This window comes from Eretmochelys imbricata, chromosome 28, assembly GCF_965152235.1.
Source record: "Eretmochelys imbricata isolate rEreImb1 chromosome 28, rEreImb1.hap1, whole genome shotgun sequence".
Lineage (NCBI taxonomy): Eukaryota > Metazoa > Chordata > Testudines > Cheloniidae > Eretmochelys > Eretmochelys imbricata.
In genome coordinates this window covers 1,257,082-1,264,361 of record NC_135599.1, presented here as the reverse complement: position 1 = coordinate 1,264,361, position 7,280 = coordinate 1,257,082, and positions in this window count along the sequence as shown.

Genomic DNA, 7,280 nt, shown 5'->3' with positions numbered 1-7,280 from the left:
TAAAATCTATCTTTATAGTGAATAAATCTGAAGCAGTGCATTTGGTTTGAAGCGTGTCATAGACTCCCCTTGGGAGAACAAGCCTGGTAAATATCAAGTTCTTTGTTAAATTGACAAACTCATATAATCTTGCAGCATCCAGCGGGCATAACTGGACACTGCAAGAGGGAGGTTCCTAGGGCTGTGTCTGGGACTGGAGATATTGGCTAGTGTCATTTGTTTGCACAGTCCAAAGAGCAGCTGACATGCCAGAGGCTGTGCGTGAACAGCCCAGGAGTGGGGGGGTTCTCACAGCAGAGCAGGGTCAGGCTGGCTCCCAGAGTCGAGGATTGGAGTGATCTAGCAGATCACAGGTCCAGATAACAGCAGGGGAACGTCACACCCAGTATGGCCATTGTTATGTTCTTATGTAACACCAGGGAGGTAATTGTCCCACTCTGCTCAGCGCTAATGAGGCCTTAGCTAGAGATCTGGGTCCAGATCTTTAAGAAAAATGTGGCCAATTTGAAGACACTCCAGAGGAGAGCAACAAAAGGTTTAGAAAACGTGATCTATGAGGAAAGGTTAAAAAATTGGACATGTTTAGTCTTGAGAAGAGACAGCTGAGGGGGGGACCTGACAAGAGTCTTAAAAAATGTAAAAGGCTGCCATAAAGAGATTGGGATCAATTGTTCTCCACGGCCACTGAAGACAGGACAAGAAGGAACCAGCTTAATCTGCAGCAAGGGACATACAGGTTAGACATTAGGAAAAGCTTTCCAACTAGAAGGCCACTTGAGCTCTGGAACAAGTTCCCAAGTTAGGTTGTAGAATTGGAGGTTTCTAAGAACAGGTTGAACAGACGGCTGTCAGGGATGGTCTAAGGATACTTGGTCCTGCCTCAGTGCCGGGGGCTGGATTAGATGACCTCTTGAGAACCTTTCCCTACATTGTTATGAAGTAGGGCATGTTATCTAAGCAGGGAGGTCATTTGTTTGCCCTTTATTAAATTCTCACTGAAAGTGCAAGACCAACAAAGCAATTAACAAGCCTGTCTCCCACACTTTGCTCTTTCAAGACAAAAGGAATGCAAACAGGGAAGTCTATCGTTCTGAGCCAACGAGCCACCTATGCTGTGGCCGGTTGCCAGACTTGTGCTGCAGCTCAGAGAAGCTGGACATAGAAAATTAGGAGGTTGGATGCACTGAAGTCGGGGCTTAGGGTTCAAGGAAAGGGTTTGGGGCTAGGATTTAGGAGTGGGGTTAGGGTTTAGGTTTTCTGGGTTAGCAGTTTGACTGTATGTTCAGGATTTGGGGGTTGGGTTTTAAGGTCGGGTTTAGGTTTAAGAGAGAGGGCTTAGTGTTTGGAGTTAGTATTAGCTTTTAGTTTAAAGATTTATGTTTAGGGCTTGGGGTTAGGCCATGTCTACACTACAAAAATTAAGTCAACCTAACTTACTTGCTTCTGGTTCAAAATGATCCCACCGCTGCGCCACCATGTCAGGGAATACCCCCTCAAATCTGAACTCTGGGGTACAGATGTGGGGAGCCGCATGAAAGACCCCCTAAGCTTATCTTCTAACAGCTTAGGTTAAAACTCTTCCAAGGCACAGTCATAGAATCATAGAATATCAGGGTTGGAAGGGACCTCAGGAGGTATCTAGTCCAACCCCCTGCTCAAAGCAGGACCGATCCCCAAATTGGACAGATACTGCTGCCACCATTAAGAGATTTTCACAAATATTCAGGGAAGGGTCACTTGGAGTCCCTATCCCCGCCCAATATCCCCCCCAAGCCTCTTCACCCCCTGGGGAGGCTTGAGAATAAATTACCAACCAGTTGCCTTCGCAATGTGAGCACAGACCAACCCCTTGTCTAAGGACTTTGGAATCAAAGGATTCTTTAAAAAAAAGAAGATTTTATTAAAAAAGAAAGAATCATGTCTGAAAACTCAGGCTTTAGGGATTAAACACCAAAAATAACTTTCTTGGGGTTCAGCTTAAAGGTTAGAAGCAAAACAAAAGCACCTGGGGTTAACACCGAGGAATCCACAAACCAAAACAACCAAAAGGGCCCTAGTCGCATCAAGTCTTAATGTTTCCTGTGCTACTTACATATCTGGGGTTCCAAATGAGGAGTTTCTAGGTATGATGCTGATGATTTCCCACACCTGGCTTAAAGCTTACAGCTTGTTGCTGCCTTCCCCTCTCTCCAGCCCGAGAGACAAATAAAACCCCCCCACACCCGGCCGTTTTTCCGATTTGAAAGGGTACAGCCTCCCTATTGGTTCTTCTGGTCAGGTGCTAACTCAGGTTAAGCTTCTCTTACCCCTTTACAGGTAAGGCAATTAGGGCCCAGCTGCTAAGGAGGATTCTATGGCTATTGACTGGCTGGGTGTCCATAAAAGGGAGCTAACCCCCGCCCCTCCCCCCCATTTATCACAGGGGCATTGTGGGGACGGCTGCTGAAAGCCAACGACAGTCAACATGATCAATGCAGCATCTACACTGATGCTGCGTTGCCCTAACTCTGTAGTGTAGACTGGGGCTGAGGATTTAGGGTTAGATGTCAAGTTTGGATTTAAGGCGAAGGTTCAGGGTCTGGGGTTAGGGTTTAGTATTCAGGTTTGGAGTTTGGGTTGAAGTTTTAGGGCTTGGGGTTAGGGGTTTAGTGTTCAGAGCTGGTGCATAAGAACATAAGAGCGGCCAGACTGGGTCAGAGGAAAGGTCCATCTAGCCCAGAGTCCTGTCTTCCGACAGTGGGCAATGCCATGTGCTAGGGCTCAGTTTTAAGGTTTATGTTCAGGGATTGGGGTTAGGGTTAGACATGGGAGAAACACTGATCCTGAAACAACAGAAACACTCATCCTGACTGGGGACCAGGGGCACTGGAACGTGGAGGGGGGCAGGGGCCTATGCTCTCCCACTTTTCACCAGCCCTAAGGGTGAGCGAGGAGGGGAAGGGAGTGGAGAAGAATGAGCGGGGGGCAGGGATTTTGGGGGAAGAGGCAGCGTGGGAGCGGGGCCTCAGGGCTTTAAGGGGCTGTAAAATGGGTTTAATCATTTGTACAGTATAGCATGTGATTTTCTTCTACTTGGGTGGATTAGTACCAATTAAATTTAACGTTAATTTGTCCGGGGAAGTGAGATCTCCATTGGGCTGCAGGGGCTGCCGTGAATTGTGTTTAGAAATCGATTTGTGCTCACTAAGCAATCTGATTACAGGTCAATTTTTATAACAAAATTAAACCATTTTAGTTCTTTTTTTCTTCTTCTTTTTTTTTAAGCCATTAACTGTATCTAACTGAGGGAGCCTGCCTCTGTATGACAAGATGAGGCAGCTCCGGAAGTGCATTTTGTGAATCTTGTATGTTTAGATGAAAATCAACACCTTCTCCCAGTTCAGATAAGTAGTTCCCTCCCAGGCTGCCATTGAAGTCGCGGGCAGCCTCCCAAGTTGCAGGAAAGAGCGTAGGTTGCAGGCAGGAAGAAGAAAAGAACATCGAGTGAAAACGGATGACATTTTTGACTTCTATAATTACAAGCAACACTTAGGATTACATTCCGGCAATTAAAAGATTAGCAGAGAGGAAAACGGTTGACAGCACATTGTGCATGGATGCTGCTGCTGTCATGGTTTCCCCTGTATAGCCACAAAATAAACGGCACGGAGGATTAACATTAGAAAATGCAGATGCGAACGGTGTCCCTTTAAATAGAGCTTTTTTAAAAAATGCTCTGTATTAGTTATAAAGGCTATCCTTTCAAAGCTTTTGGCATAGTTACAGCTCTCTGGGAAGGCTAATGAAGCCTCAGTCTACACGCCCTATTTGGGACAGAGGCGGAATTACATATTTTACAGATGGGGACGTTAATGGTCTCACTGGGAGACAGTGGAAGAGTCAGAAATATATAGGAGTCCAGGATCTGAATGTGTGTGATCACTATACCATGCTTCCCTACAAAGTTCCCCCCTCCCACCCTGGTGTAGGGTGCCCAGATGTCCCGATTTTATAGGGACAGTCCCGATATTTGGGGCTTTTTCTTATATAGGCACCTATTACCCCCCACCCCGTCCCGATTTTTCACATTTGCTATCTGGTCACCCTACCCTGATGTGACGTGTGGTATCATCTCGTAATAAACTGTCTGAAACAGATAAACTTTTCACATAAGCATTGAATGCCTGAGATGAAAGAAAGAGACATTTAAAGAAATGATGGGGCTTAACGTTCCTAGTGAGGTTTCACTTTCAGTTTAATGAAAGTCCAGAGTCAAGTAAACAGCTCTTGTTCTAATCACCTCTTGATGTTCCTGGGTCTCTGGTGAGAGGAACTGGGTGGAACAGAAACCACTTTTGCAAGTTCGTTAAATGAATTTTAACTCGCTAGAACGATCTTAGTACCGTGTATGTTTTCTAGCAGGATTGTCAGGTAGCAAATGAGGCCTTAGTTCTGCACACGCTCGCAGGCCTGTCGACTTCAGGGGGTCTCTGGGCAGGGGGGTGGTGGGGCGCAGGCCTGCCCCCGAGGGGAGGGGGTGTGTTGGAAGCACAGAGCTGGCTTCCGCCGCACCGCACCCCATTGCCCCCAGCTGGACCCCCACTCCGAGGACCGACCCCCCCCTTCCCACACGCCATGCCCCATTTCCCCCAGATATGCTTGGCATGGGGCCCACAAAAGGTTAATCCGGGCCTGTTAGCTTCAGCTAACTTAGATGATGAGCTTAATCCTCCCCTTGGAAAGGCAGAGGCCAGATTCAGCCAGCTGGCCGAGTGCATATGGGATCATGAGAAACTAACACGGAACAGCAAAATACGGGTCTAGCAGCTGCGTGTTCTGAGCACGCTGCTGTACGGAGGGAAGACCTGAACCAACTACAGCTGGGACGAGAGAAGATTTAAACACTTTCCGTTCCCGCTGTCTTCCCTGCGTTCGAAACAAACCTGCCAAGGCTGCTCCCTAGCGTCAAACACAGCTGTCTCCGTTGGTTCGGTCATCTGCACCGGAGGAACAAGGGACGTGCTCCAAACGATCTCTTTGGTCCACAGAGGCTCTTTGGCAAAGGGTCCCCAGTTCTTAACAACCAAATACAAAATGGGGAATAACTGGCTAGGTGGCAGAACTGCTGGGAAAACATCCGATGAAGTGAGCTGTAGCTCACGAAAGCTTATGCTCAAATAAATTTGTTAGTCTCTAAGGTGCCACAAGTCCTCCTTTTCTTTTTAGGGATCTGGGAGTTATACCTGGAGTACTGCGTCCAGTTTTGGGCCCCCCACTAAAGAAGGGATGTGGACAAATTGGAAAGAGTCCAGTGGAGGGCAACGAAAATGATTAGGGGGCTGGGGCACAGGACTTATGAGGAGAGGCTGAGGGAACTGGCCTTATGTAGTCTGCAGAAGAGAAGAATGAGGGGGGATTTGATAGCAGCCTTCAACTACCTGAAGGGGGGTTCCAAAGAGGATGGAGCTCGGCTGTTCTCACTGGTTGCAGATGACAGAACAAGGAGCAATGGTCTCACGTTGCAGTGGGGGAGGTCTTGGTTGGATATGAAGAAAAACTATTTCATTAGGAGGGTGATGAAGCACTGGAATGGGTTCCCCAGGGAAGTGGTGGAATCTCCTTCCTTAGAGGCTTTTAAGGCCCAGCTTGACGAAGCCCTGGCTGGGATGATTTAGTTGGGGTTGGTCCTGCTTTGAGCAGGGGGTTGGACTAGATACCTCTTGAGTTCTCTTCCAACCCTAATCTTCTATGATTCTATGATCACAAATTAAATATGAGCCAACACCGTGATGCTGTTGTGAAAAAGGCTAATATCATTCATGGGCAGTGGTTCTCCACCAATGGGGGCATGCAGAGGTCTTCTGGGGGGTCCATCAACTCTGAGTGAGTCACCCCCCTTCCCTTGGTCAGTTTGGGATTATGATGAGGTAATGCTCACCTGACTCTGAAAGGGGGGCGGAGGCAAAGTCAAGAGGGAGGAAAAGACATGATAAAAGGGAGAGACGTTTGCCATGCTCTTCCTCTCTCTTCCACCTCGTCTACAGACACCACCACCAAGCAACTAAAGTGCTGATCAAAGGGAAGAGCCTGGCTAAAGAGCAACCAGCCAGCCTGTGGTGAGAAGCATCTAAGTTTGTAAGGTGCCATTAGTACTCCTTTTCTTTTTAAATTTGTAAAGGCATTGAAAGTGTTAAGATCAGCTTAGAATGTGTTTTGCTTTTATTTCATTTGACCAAATCTGACTTCTTATGCTTTGATTTATTATCACTTAAAATCTATCTTTATAGTTAATAAATCTGTTTGTTTATTCTACTGGAAGCAGTGCGTTTGGTCTGAAGTTTGTCAGAGTCTCCCCTTGGGATAACAAGCCTGGTATGTATCAATTTGTTTGTTAAATTGATGAACTCATATGAGTTTGCAGTGTCCAGCGGGCATAACTGGACACTGCAAGAAGGAGGTTCCCAGCGCTGTGTCTGGGACTGGAGATATTCACCAGTGTCTTTCGGTTGCACAATCCAAGGAGCAGCTGACATGTCAGAGGCTGTGCGTGACCAGCCCAGGAGTGGGGGTTCTCACAGCAGAGCAAGGTCAGGCTGGCTCCCAGAGTCAAGGATTGGAGTGACCTAGCAGATCACCGGTCCTGATAACACCAAAGGGGAACGTCACAGAGTGCTTTTACCTAAAACTACTTTTTATTAGGTCTCAAGGACAGACAGACACACACACACACACACACTGTAGCAGTAGGGTGAGAGCATTCTCACGTTTCTATTTACCCAAAGTCTGAAATGGTTTTGAGGAATCAGCAACCAGCTTTCTGGGGACCCTCCTTCCGTCCAGTTGCTGGGGAGTTTAGATGCCCAATCCTTGCCCAAAGAAAAGCTTCCTCGGACTGCTCCAAAGTCTGTTCTTTCACCTAGTCTTTTAGAGCTAACTTAAACGAAGCACAGCCCTCATAGGGATTCCTAGTGGGTTGCCATAGTTGGACATACCCGAGTTGGAGAACCTGAGAGAGACTTTTACCCCCAAAGGGAGCAGTGCACCCTGCCAGCTCCAGCATGGGAAGCAACTCTCAGGCAGTGTTGTGAAAGCAGTCCTGTTTATTAGACGTCTGGAACCCAGCTCACGTGGGTCATGAGAAGCCAGCAGCAAGTTTCAGCCTGGTCCATCTTGGTTGGTCCAGAGCCCTCTTTTGTGTCCCAGTTCAGGAGAGTCTCCAACTTCCAGCAGCCCACACTTAACAACTCCTCACCTGGCCACTTCTCAGCCCTTTGCTCTTGTTCCCCGGCAAACCCGTCTGG